Raw genomic sequence first — 13,001 nt, 5'->3', positions numbered from 1 at the left:
TCCTGCAGCATGATGGTGCACAGAGGGGCCTGGAGGTTGTGTGGGCAGAAAATAGGTAGTGGTTTGGATCTAGCTTTGATGTGGCAATAGAGTGAGGAGGGCACAGGCAGTCACAGGGAGCCAGAGACGACAGAAAGGGCTCTGCCGGCTGCATGGGATGGGGGCTGACTGGTGAACCTGAGGGGGGGGGCGAAGCCTTCAGAGGGATGTGTGCAAGGAGTGGAAGGCAGTGATGCGAGGGACATCTCACTAGAAGGCAGAAAGAAAGGGTGGGGGCCTGAGCAGGAGGGAATAGGGGAGGGATTTCTCAGAGGAGAGAGGAGGCAGGTGCAGAACAAGAAGGGTAGCGGGGCCTATTCTAGCTGTGCAGACTCCCCCAGAAATGTCGTCCATGGTCAGACAAGTCAGAGGAGGTGCGGGTGCTCCTGGGACTCAGCTGACCTCTTGGTTGATCATTCCCCATCCTCTTTCCCCTCTATTAATTAGAGGATGCTGGGGGACACCTGACCCTGCATCAGCTGCTTCTGTAGAGGACTAATTGCTCTTAAAGTTACTCCTGAATGTGGTTGCAGAGGCCACTCAGATCCATGTGGAGTCCATGCATGTACCTCTGTGTGTGTGTGTGTGTGTGTGTGTGTGTGTGTGTGTGTGTGTGTGTGTGTGTGTGTGTGTGTAATCTGGGCAATAGAAAAAGCCACTGCAGAGTTCCATACAGAGGATTAGCATCGTCTGGTCCGCTTTCACCAAGAGGAGTCAGTAGCCCACACTGCCTTGCTGGGGTCCTGCCTAGACCCCTCTGAACAGCCTCAGCACGAGCCATTTCTAACCTCATCTGTTCTCTGTATTTGTGGACTGCTTGCCATGAAGCTGCCCAGTTGTTCCAGGCCTCCAGATGGGTTGATCTGGTGCAGAGTGTGAAACAGTTCCTCTTCATTCCTTCCTTCCTAAAACGTGCCTCCCTGCCTACTATCTGCATTAAGCAAGACCAATGCAGAGTCAGGGCGAGTCCTGGCCTGTGGAATCCCAGCTGAGCCAGGGTACTAGGGAGGACTTTGGCTTTCACTCTAACCTCCCAGTCTGAGAGGGAGATACCACCTCTGATTTCAGAAAACCCAGATTCGGGAGACATGGCTCCTGCTCCCAGGAAACTCCCATCTGATGGGAAGAGGGGTACAGAAACTGAGCAATGGGTGCAATTCAATGCTGTGACATGTGAGCCCACAACTAAATGGTCCGTGTGCATGGATCCAGGTGTGAACAGGCAGAGCTGTGAGTCTCCCAGCCAGACGGGCTTGGGGGTGGTGGGCAAAGGAGATACAAAGGCAAAGAAACCTACAAAGCCTGCTGTTTACCAGACATGGTGCTAAACAAGCCTCATCCACCATCTCATTTAACCCTTTGCACTTGACAGGCAAGCAGCTGGGACTCAGAACAGGGGTCCTCCAGTCAGCAAGTGGAGCAAGTCTGGGTGTGTCTGCTCCCAGGCCAGCCCCTCCACCAGAGAAGGCAGAGATGTCTATTAAGTCCCATAGATATGGGCCACACTGGAGCGGTAGCGTCCAAAGGTGACAGAGGAGCAGTGGAGAGCTGCAAAGCAGAGGACAGGTGAGCAGGAAATTGCTGGAGAGTGGCTGAAAAGCTACTTTCCTGCCACTCAGGTTTTACTAGGAGGCCTGCTTGGAGTGGGATGGGGGGTTGGTGCATGAAGGGGAGAAGGTCAGAAGGCTCTGGGGGAGAAAGGTGAGCCCAGAGCTTCCTCTTACAGGCAAGTCTTTGCGTGCATGGCTGTAGCTTTACCCTCTCTCTATCCCGTGGTCCAGCCTCCAGCACTCTTCCTCCAAGGGGTTTCAGGCCCCAGGCACCCCCAAACCACCTCTCTCCCCAGCTTAGGAACACAACTGAGAAACCTGGCGTTGGAGGAGACTTCACAGTCATCAGATTCAACCCTGACTTGTATCACATGAAGGATGACACAGTCTAGAGAGGGAACAGAAGGGCAGGGCCGGCCAGGTCCAGATCTCCAGATTTCCGGAGTTCACCTTTACTCACCTCTGTGTCTTTGCACATTCCATTCTCTCTACTGGAATGCCCTTTTTTTCATCTCCTGCCTTATTGACTTTTTTGAACACTCAGAGCTGATTGAGAGCTGCCCATGTCCCTGTGTTCCAGGCATTTAGGGGTACAGCTTTGAACGAAACAGGTGAAAGTCCCCACCCTCCCAAAACTTTCATTCCAGTGTGGAGAGAAAGTGGCAAGTGACATAAACACATACCTGGAATATAAAGCATGTTAGAAATACTATGTAGAAAAAATAAGGTAGGAAAGAGGCCTAGGGAGTGTTATGGGATTGGATGTTGTATATTTTATTTTATTTTTTTGGCTGTGCAGCATACCATGTGGGATCTTAGTTCCCCAACCAGGAATCAAACTCGTACCCTGTGCACTGGAAGCATAAAATCTTAACCACTGGGCAACCAGGGAAGTCCAATGTTGGGTATTTAAATGAAATGGTTAGGAAAGGCCTACAGCAAGAACCCAAAGGAGTTGGGTCAGGATGAGGATAGGCAGGGGAGAAGGAACAGCAGGGGCCATGTCCCCAGGAGGCATGTTCTGAAATCAGAAAGGAGGCCAGTATAACTGGGCATGTATGGATGATGGAAACAGCTGTAAGAGGTGAGGGTGGAGGAGTGGGTGATACTGGGCAGTGGGAGAAATCATGAAGCAACTTGGGCTTTTATGGTGAGTGAGATGAGAAGGCTCTTCGTAGTACTGCCCAGAGGAGTGGCGTCATCTGACTTTTAAAATGTTCTCTCTGGCTAGCTTGGAAGCGGGCAGCCACAGTAATGGAGCAGCTGCCTAGAGCTGGGGTGACAGTAGAGGCAGGGAGAAGTGGTCAGATGATAGATATGTCTTGACAATAGAATCAGTGAGATTCCCTAACAGATTAGCTGCAAGGTATAGGTGAGAGCAAACAATGACTCAAAAGTTCTTGGCCTGAATGACTGTAAGGATGGAGCTGCCATTTAACAGCGACAGAGAAGACCGCAGGAAGGGCTGGCTTTGTGGGAAAAGTCAACAGTGAGCTTTGAGACATGTTGTTTGAAGTGCCCCTTAGACACACCCAAGTAGAACTGTCAAGTAGGCAATGAGATACACTAGAAGGAGAGTTCAGAAAAAGGTTCATGCTGTAGACATAAATTTGGAAATCATCAGCATATAAATGGCATGTGAAGTCATGAGCCAGGATTAAGTCATCAAGGGAATGAATACAGATAGAAGAGGTCCCAGGACCATCCCCTGAATCACTCCAGTGTCAAAGGGTCAGATGAGAAGCAACAAATCAAAAAACTGGGACAAAATGAGAAGGAGCAGGTGGTGAGGTAAGAAATTCACCAGGAGAATAAGGCATCCTGGAAGACGAGTAGAAACAGTATTGACTGGAAAGGATGAACACCTGGGGAAACACTGTAAAGATGAGAACTGAGTATGTCTGTTTGGCTGGGCAACATGGAATCCACTGATGACCTTGACAAAGGTAGCCAAGGGCTGCGGTGTGGATGAAAGCCAGACCGCAGTGATTCCAAGAGCAAATGAGAAGAGAGGGCTTAGGAGCAATGAGGATAGAAAAGTGTTTTCCAAAAATCTTATAGGGAAGAGGAGCAGATAAATGGGAAAATAACCAGTGCTAATTCCTGTCCTCCAGCTTCTTCTGAAATTTGCTCATGACTTTGCTCATGACTTTGCCCTTCCCTTGCTGGGAAGCTGTCACTGACAGACCAAAGTCGACGAGTCTTGACCAAAGTCAAGTCAGCTCTACCCTGACTGCCCATGCTCATTTCAACCTCATCTCCTCACTCTTTGCTCCTGCCTGTAGAAACCTGGATCCAGCGTGGGATTTCCCACTTCTTCTCTGTTCCTGTGGAGCTCTTCTGCAAGTAACTCCATGACTTACTTCTGCACCTCATTCAGACTTCTACTCGAATGTCACGTCCCTGAGATGGCTCCTCCAGCCATGCTGCCTAAAATAGGCCCCTCACTCCACCATGCTGTTTATCTCATTAGAGTGATCATCAGCATTTGAACTTATGGTATTTATTTGTGTGCTTGTTTCGCTAGGAAAATAAGTTCATGAGAAGAGAGCTCTTGATTGTACTAGTTCCTCGACTTGCCCAGTACTCAGGACCATACTTTGCATGTGTGTGAGTACACACACAGTCATGTTCAGTTCTTTGCAACCCTCTGGCCTGTAGCTCACCATGGTCCTCTGTCCATAGGATTCTCAGGGCAAGAATACTGGTATGGGTTGTCATTTCCTACTCTAGGGGGTTCTCCCAACCCAGGGATCAAAGATGCTTCTCCTGCATGTCCTACATTGGCAGGCAGATTCTTTTACCTCTGAGCCACTTGAGAAGCCTCATATTTGGCACATGGTTTCTCAGCATGCCCAATATATCTGTCACTTACATAAATACTCCTTAAAGTAACGTTTACTTATGTTAAAAAGATGCAAACGTGTTTTCCCATAAAAAAATGTAACCTGTAATATCTGGTTGTTGTTCCTGATGACAGAAAACTTAATGCATTCACATCCAGATAAACTAAATCAACTCTGGCTTAACTTCAAGCATTGTAAGATCCTCTCTCCTATCCCTTCTCCTCTTAGCCTCAGATTATCTTAAGTTTGCTTTCTGAAAGCTATACGGTTTTAGATCTCTGCCATGAATCCCCAACTGGAGCTGAAACTCCAATACTTTGGCCACCTGATGCGAAGACCTGACTCATTGGAAAAGACCCTGATGCTGGGAAAGATTGAAGGCGGGAGGAGAAGGGGATAGCAGGGAATGAGGTGGTTAGATGGCATCACTGACTTGATGGACATGAGTTTGAGCAAGCTCTGGGAGTTGGTGACGGACAGGCAAGCCTGGCATGCTGCTCTCTATGGGTCATAAAGTGTCAGACACGACTGAGCGAATGAACTGAACTGAACGGATGAATCCCCAAACCTTAGAAACCTTCAGACTTTTCTTTTGAAGATCCAGCCCTTGACTCTACTCTGGGGTCTGCGCTGCTGGCCAGATGGAAGACTCAGGGAGTTTTGTACACAAAAATGGATGAGATTGAAATATTCCAAAGTTTCACCTCTCCATGTCATGTCTCCTTCTTCCTGGCACTAGTGATCATTTGACTTTGTAAACATTTCTTCCTCTCCATTAATAGTCTCAAGCTTTAGAGAGGAAAGTCAGAAACCCATCTTTCCTCCAGCGTCTGCCTTCACTCTTTTTGGTGGTATTTCTGTGCTTCATGCTTCAGTCCTCCACTCCCGTCCATGGCAATACAAGGCCCCCAGCCATTCTCCACCCTTGCCTCTAAGTAGTTCCAAGCAGCAGGTGGAGCTAACTGGCTATAAGGCCAAACAAAATAGTGAAGTCTGCATTTAGGGGTGAGATAGGAGAGACAGTCCTGGCATTTCTGCAGGCACTAGGAGCTATTAGAGCCACGCCGGCCTCAGCCCTTCTTGGGAGGGGAGGGGTGTTGTGCTGTGCCCCTTCCCAGGAGGCAGGAAGGGGAAAAGGGGAAGAGGGGCTGAAACCAGGGTAAGTATAGTGTGATTTTATGTGGGGAAGGAGGAGCATTCAGTCTATCTAAAGTTCAAGGAGTCCCCTCTTCTATGCTGTGCTGTGTAATATCAGTTTAAAAATAGTTTGTGATTTTTGTCCATGACTCCTAAATGCAATTCAACCCCTTCATCCAGTGCTTAACCAATCAAATAGCAATTGATCTAGTGTGAAGGGGAGAGGAAATTAGGATTGTAAAGACCCTTCTTAGGTAGCTCAGTGATAAAGAACCTGCCTGCCAATGCAGGAGATGTGGGTTCAGTCCCTGGGTTGGGAAGATCCCCTGGAGGAGGCAATGGCAACCCACTCCAGTATTCTTGCCAGGAGAATCCCAGAGACAGAGGGGTGTCGAAGAGTTGGTCATGACTGAGCACGTATGCACACACTTTTAAAGACACATTTAAGCCTCCCCAATTTGTCCCCTCCTGAGTTTTCTGCCATTGAAATGATTCCTCTTTTTTTTCCAGCTTTATTGAGATGTAATTGACATATATCATATAAGTTTAAGGAGTACAATGTGATACACTGATAAACATATATATTACAAAATATTTACCACAATAAGGTTAGTTAACGTATCCATCTTATAATTACCATTTATTTGTGTGTGTGGTAATTTACGATCTCCTCTCTTAGTAGCTTACAAATATCATTAAATTCCAGAGCTTATTTATTTTCTAACTGGAGGTTTGTACCCTCCAAACAATACCTTCTCATACCCCTACCATCACCCCGCCCAGTCCTTAGCAACCACCACTCCACTCTGTTTCCACGATTTTTTTTTTAGCTTTCACATATAAGTGAGGAAATTCAGTATTGTTTTTCTGTCAGACTTATCTCACTTAGCAATTAGCCAAAATGAAACACAGAAGGACAATTTTAAAAGAGAAAAGAATAAGGCTTCAGTGAGCTGTGGGAAAATATCAAGAAACCTAATTAATACAAAGCACAGTTGAAGTGCCTGTGATGGAACAGAAAGATGGAATAGACAAGCAATTACTAAAATATTTAAAAATTGCGGTGGAGGGGCTCTATACAGATACAAAAATATTAATGAACTCAAGCACAAGAAATGTGAAACAAATTATATCAAGTTGCATCACAATAAAATTGCTTGTAGCAGGTGATAAAGAAAATAATCACAAAAACAGGCACAGGAAAACAGATGCATTGCACAAAGATCATATTATAGACAGGAAAGGAGTAAGAGCAAATTGCTCACTTGTCACGCTGCAAGCCAGAAAATGCCAGCGGAAATACATATTGGAGTTCTATATCCAGTAAAATATCTTTATAGAATGAAGATAAAATACTTTTTCAGACATTTCAAAGGTGAAATAATTTAACACCAACAGACTCTGAACTCTAAGAAATGTTAAAGATAGTCCCTTGGGATGAATAGGAGTGAAGTAAAATGGATTTATAGATGCGCACAAAAGAAGAAATAGCACTCTACCTAGATAAAAGCAAAAGACTTTGGCGTGTTATTTAAACCTACTTGAAGAATTAATAATTGTTTAAAGCAAACTTGATAGAAATTTATTCTGAGGTTTTAAACAGATGTTAAAGGAAACTGGATCATACCAAAGCACGTAGGTCAGAAAGAAAGAAATGAAAGGATAGTGTTTATAGGTTCTGAGACTGTAACTGAAGTGCTGTAAGATGAAGATAAACTATCCTAAGTGAAGGATCTGTACAACACAACACACAATATAACCACCAAACCACACAGAGTTATAGAGTGTAAATCAACAAAGGAGATGAGATGGGATTATATAGAATACTCCATACAAAAAAAAAAAAAAAAAAAGGCATAAGAAAACAGAACATCTGTGGGGCATAGAAAACAAATAGCAAGATAGTAGATTTAAACTCTGATTAAAAAACAGAGATTGTCAGGTTGAACAAAAAAGACCTAACTATATATTATCTGGGCTTCCCTGGTAGCTCAGTGGGTAAAGAATCCGCCGGCCAACGCAGGAGCCACAGGAGATATGGATTTGATCCCTGGGTCGGGAAGATCCCCTGGAGAAGGAAATGGCAACCCACTCCAGTACTCTTGCCTGGGAAATCCCATGGACAGAGGAGCATGGCCGGCTACAGTCCATGGGGTTGCAAGAGCTGGACATGACTTAGCGACTAAAGACATATATAACAGCATATATTATCTGCAAGGAACTTATTTTAAATATAAAGATACAAATAGGTTAAAACTAAAGTGATAGAAAAAGAAATGTCTTGTTTATACCAATAAAAAGAAAGCCGAGGCCTCCCTGGGGCTAAGCGGTGAAGACTCATCCTGCCAGTGCAGAAGGCATGGATTTGCTCCCTGATCCAGAAAGACCCCCCATGCCTTCGTGCGACTAAGTCCACCGCGCCACAACCATGGAGCCTGGGCTCGGGAGCCCAGGAGCCACGCATATTGAGTCCACGTGCCACAGCTACGGAAGCTCGCAGCCCTCAGAGCCGGCTCCTCAACAACAGAAGAGAAGGCAGCGTGAGGAGAAGCCCACACACCAGCGTTAGAGGAAACGCCCTCGCAGCCGCGAAGACCCAGCACAGCCGAAAGCAAGCAAACAAATAAATGAAATTTACATATAAAGTGAAAGCTGGAGCGACTAAATCGACTTGAAAGTAGATTTTAGAGCCAAGAAAATCACCAAGGACAGAGAAGTTCATTCTGTGATGATTATGAGGCCTTTATGAAGAGGATATGGCATGTCCTAGATGTTTATACATCTATGAAGAGATTTTCAAAATAAATGAATCAAAACTGCTAGTTACAAGAAATGATAGAGGAATTTGCAGTTATGTTCAAAGATATCAACACTACTCATTTAATAATTGATTAAAAACAAGTGGCCATAACATCAGTAGAAATATAGAAGACTTGAATCATACTGTCACACCAATTAACCTAACTGACATTATACAACATTCCATGCAATAGATTCCACTCAGATTCCATTCTTTTCAAGTGTACTGGGAGCATTTACTAAGAGCATATCAGTTCAGTTCAGTCGCTCAGTCCTGTCCGACTCTTTGCGACCCCATGAGTACTGGAGTTTCAGCTTTAGCATCATTCCTTCCAAAGAAATCCCAGGGCTGATCTCCTTGAGAATGGACTGGCTGGATCTCCTTGCAGTCCAAGGGACTCTCAAGAGTCTTCTCCAACACCACAGTTCAAAAGCATCAATACTTCGGCGCTCAGCCTTCTTCACAGTCCAACTCTCACATCCATAGATGACCACAGGAAAAACCATAGCCTTGACTAGACGGACCTTAGCTGGCAAAGTAATGTCTCTGCTTTTGAATATTATCTAGGTTGGTCATAACTTTTCTTCACTGACCCATAAAACAAGTCTCAATAAGTTTAAAAACTTTTAAGTAATGCAAAGCATGCTATTTGACCACAGAGGAATAAAATTAGAAATAACAGAAAGATCTTTTGAAAGTCTCCCAACATTTAGGTGGGGGCCAGGGAAAGCCCACTTATAACTAACTCATAAACCAAAGGGCAAGCCAAAAAGAAAGTTAGAAAGTCTTTTGGTCCAGAAAATTACAACACAATATTTTAAAATTTTCGAGTATAGCTAAAATAGTACTGAGAGGAAATTGTATAGCATTAAATATGCATATTATAAGAGGAAAGACTTCAAGTTAATAATCTTGGATTTCAAGTTAATAATCTTGTTTGAAAAACAAGAAAAGAGAAGAACGAAGTAAGCCCAAAGTAAACAGAAGAAGGAAACTAATAAAAGTCAGCTCAGACATGAGTAAAACAGAAAAATGAAAACAACAACACCAATGAAAGAAAAAGCTGATTCTTTAAGACCTATAAAATTAACCAACTTACACATGAAAAAAAGGGAGAAGATATAAATTGCCAATATCAGAAATGAAAAGTCACCTTACTCTAAATTCCACTGGCATTAAAAAATAGTAAGGACATATTATAAAAAACTTTATGTCAATAAATTCTAAAATAGATAACATGATTCAATTTCTTCAACAAAAATTGACAAAGTTCATTCAAAAGGAAATAGAGAATCTGAAAACTCTAAATCAGTTAGAAAAATTCTATTTTAAATTAAGCATTTTCCAGTAGGGACTGACAGTAAAAGGGGACAAGGGAAATTTCAGGGTCAGAATGTACTAGCAGTCACAAGGGATCTTACATTTGATATAAATCATCAAGCTAAACACTTCAAACAGGTGTGTTTTTATTACTTGCAATTTATACTTCAGTGCATTGATTTTAAAAGCTTGAGCAAAACAAAACAAAACAAAACAAAACAAAACAAAAAACTTCCCAGAAAAGAGCACTGGTGAATTCTACGAAATGTCTAAGGAAAAGATTATACCAAATTATCCACAAGGCTACTCAAGAAAGTTAAAAAGAAAGGACTACTTCTCACTTCATTGGGACATTGTTTTGACACCAAAGCCAGACAAAGACAAGACAAGAAAAGGAAGCTATAGACCAGTATCCCTTATTAACATAGAGACAGAGAAAGTAACAAGATTTTAGCAAATCAAATGTAAACCCAGTTTAAAAAAAAAAAGGACTAAACAACCCAATCAGATAAGGTTGGTTTGCCAAAGGAATGCAAGGTTGTTTTACCATCAAAAATCAATCAGTATAATTCACCATATTAATAGATGAAAAAAACCCAACTATATGATCATTTCAATAGATGCAGAAAAAAAGCAGTTTTCAAAATTCGACATTTTTAGAAAAATCCTATGAAATTTACATGAAGCTACTAAAACTAAGAAGCAGTATACGAGATTGCTATACAAAAACAATTGCATGTTAATATACTAACTGTCGACCAAAACATAGAGTCACAACCTGAAAGCAGAGTGTTTTATTCTGCGGGATGTTTAGGACTCTGAGCCAGGGAGACAGCGTCTTCGTAGCTCTGAGAAGACTGCTTCAAGGAGGTGGGGAGAAATCAGGCCATATACAAGTTTGCAACAAAGGGAGCAGACAGTCTGAACATCAAAGATCAGGTATCAAGTTAAGGAAGTTAGTATTCTGTGTATGGGAGGATGCAAGCCTCTGGGCTCACTGAATTCATTTCCTTCATATGCACTTCAGCTGCCTGGGGCCAAATCCTGTTTCCTTGTTCATCTTGCTTCTTGCATTCCCCCAGCTCCTCAGCAATCACCATGGGGGTGGTAGCATCTCCTGGATTGCAGTTTTGGGAGCCCTCATTCACATTTGGAGGCCAGAAATAGCTGATGGCTGTGACATTCCCTGTTCATTAACATGGTAGGAGATATTTTCATTTCACATAATAGTGAATAACCAGAAATTGAAATAAAAATAGCACATTATGATAAAAATATGTGAAATACCTAGGGAAAAAACAGACAAAATATGTGCAAAATCTTTTCACTGAAAGCTACAAAACTTAAAAAGAAATTAAAATGATGTAAATAAGTGGAGAGATATTCCATGTTTATGAATAGAAAGACTTTATATTGTTAAGATATTCATTCCTCTCCAATTTAATCTATAGATTTAATTCAATTCCAGTTCAAAAATCTCAGCAGACTTTTTTTTTGGTAGAAATGGACAAGTTTATTGTAAAATTCATATGGTAATGCAAAGAACCTAGAGTAACTAAAGCAACTTTGAAAAAGGACAAAATTAGAGGACTTATATTATTTGACTTCAAGAAATTATCAAGCTACAGTAAATAATAAGAAAATGTCAGGAAGGACAAACAGATCAATGTAACAAAATAAGAATTCAGAGGTAAATAAAAACAAATATGGTCAGATGATTTTTGACAAAACTGCAAAAGCAATTCAGTAGAGAAAGGATAGTCTAGAGCAATTGAATATCCATAGGTTCTCCATACTCCCCCACTCAAAAAATAAAAAATAAAAAGAACTTTGTCCAAAGCTTTCACCGTATATAAAAAGTAACTTACAGAAAAACATGTAGGAGAAAATGTTTGTGTGCTAGGACTAGGCAAAGATTTCTTAGATATGACACCAAAAACAAGATCCATAAAAGAAAAAACTTAATTGGTTTTTATCAAAATTAAGAACACCTCCTCTTTGAAAGAAACTGTGAAAGAGAATGAAAAGATAATCCACAGACTGGGGGAAATATGTGCAGATAGCTTACCTGATAAAGGACTTATATCTCTCTATATATAGTTATCCCATAGGGCCTTCCCTGATAACTCAGATGGTAAAAATCCACCTGCAATGCAGGAGACCCCGGTTTGATTCCCCGGTCAGGATGATCTGCTGGAGAAGGGAGAGGCTACCCATTCCAGTGTTCTTGGGCTTCCCTTATGGCTCAGCTGGTAAAGAAACAGTGTATTTGTTGTTCAGTGGGTCAGTTGTAACACCATGTGTTGCAGGAAGGGGGGCCCCCTTACAGGCCTGGAAACTGGGCTTTTGTCTACCACTCGGAAATGATTTGTCCGAGAAGACACGTGCTGACAAAGCAAGAGATTTTATCGGGAAAGGGCACCCCGGCGGAGAGCAGTAGGGTAAGGGAACCCTAGAGAACTGCTCCGCCAAGTGGCCATCTCAGGTTTTATGGTGATGGGATTCGTTTCCTTTCCGGGTTGTCTTTAGCCAATCATTCTAACTCTGAGTCCTTCCTGGTGGTGCATGCCTTGTTCAGCCAAGATGGATGCCAGTGACAAGGATTCTGGGAGGTGATCAGACATATGGTGTCTCCTTTTGACCTTTCTGGAACTCTTCTAGTTGGTGGTGGCTTATTAGTTCCGTGTTCTTTACCAGGACCTCCTGTCATAAAACAGCTCATGCGGATGGTTACTATGGTGCCTGGTCAGGGAGGGCGGTTTCAGTTGGTGTGCTTCCCCTAACACATGGACTTTGCAACCCCATGGACTGCAGTACACCGGGGTTCCCTGTCCTTCACTATCTCCTGGAATTTGCTCAAACTCAAGTCCATTGAATTGATGATGCCATCCAACCATCTCATCCTCTGTCATCCCCTTTTCCTCCTGCCTTCAATCTTTCATAGCATCAGGGTCTTTTCCAATGAGTTGGCTGTTCGCATTAGGTGGCCAAAGTATTGGAGCTTCAGCATGGGTCCTTCGAATGACTATTCAGGGTTGGTTTCTTTTAGGATTGATTGATCTCCTTGCTGTCCAAAGGACTCTCAAGAGTCTTCTCCGGCACTACAGTTAGAAAGCATCAGTTCTTTGGCACTCAGCCTTCTTTATGGTCCAACTCGCACATCTCTATGTGACTACTGGAAAAACCATAGCTTGAACTATACGGACTTTTGTCAGCAAAGAGTGGTGTCTCTGCTTTTTAATATGCTATTTAGGTTTGTCATAGCTTTTCTTCCAAACAGCAAGCATCTTTTAATTTCATAGCCCATTT

This window comes from Ovis aries, chromosome 1, assembly GCF_016772045.2.
Source record: "Ovis aries strain OAR_USU_Benz2616 breed Rambouillet chromosome 1, ARS-UI_Ramb_v3.0, whole genome shotgun sequence".
Classification (NCBI taxonomy): Eukaryota; Metazoa; Chordata; class Mammalia; order Artiodactyla; family Bovidae; genus Ovis; species Ovis aries.
Note: the sequence above shows the minus strand (reverse complement) of the source record.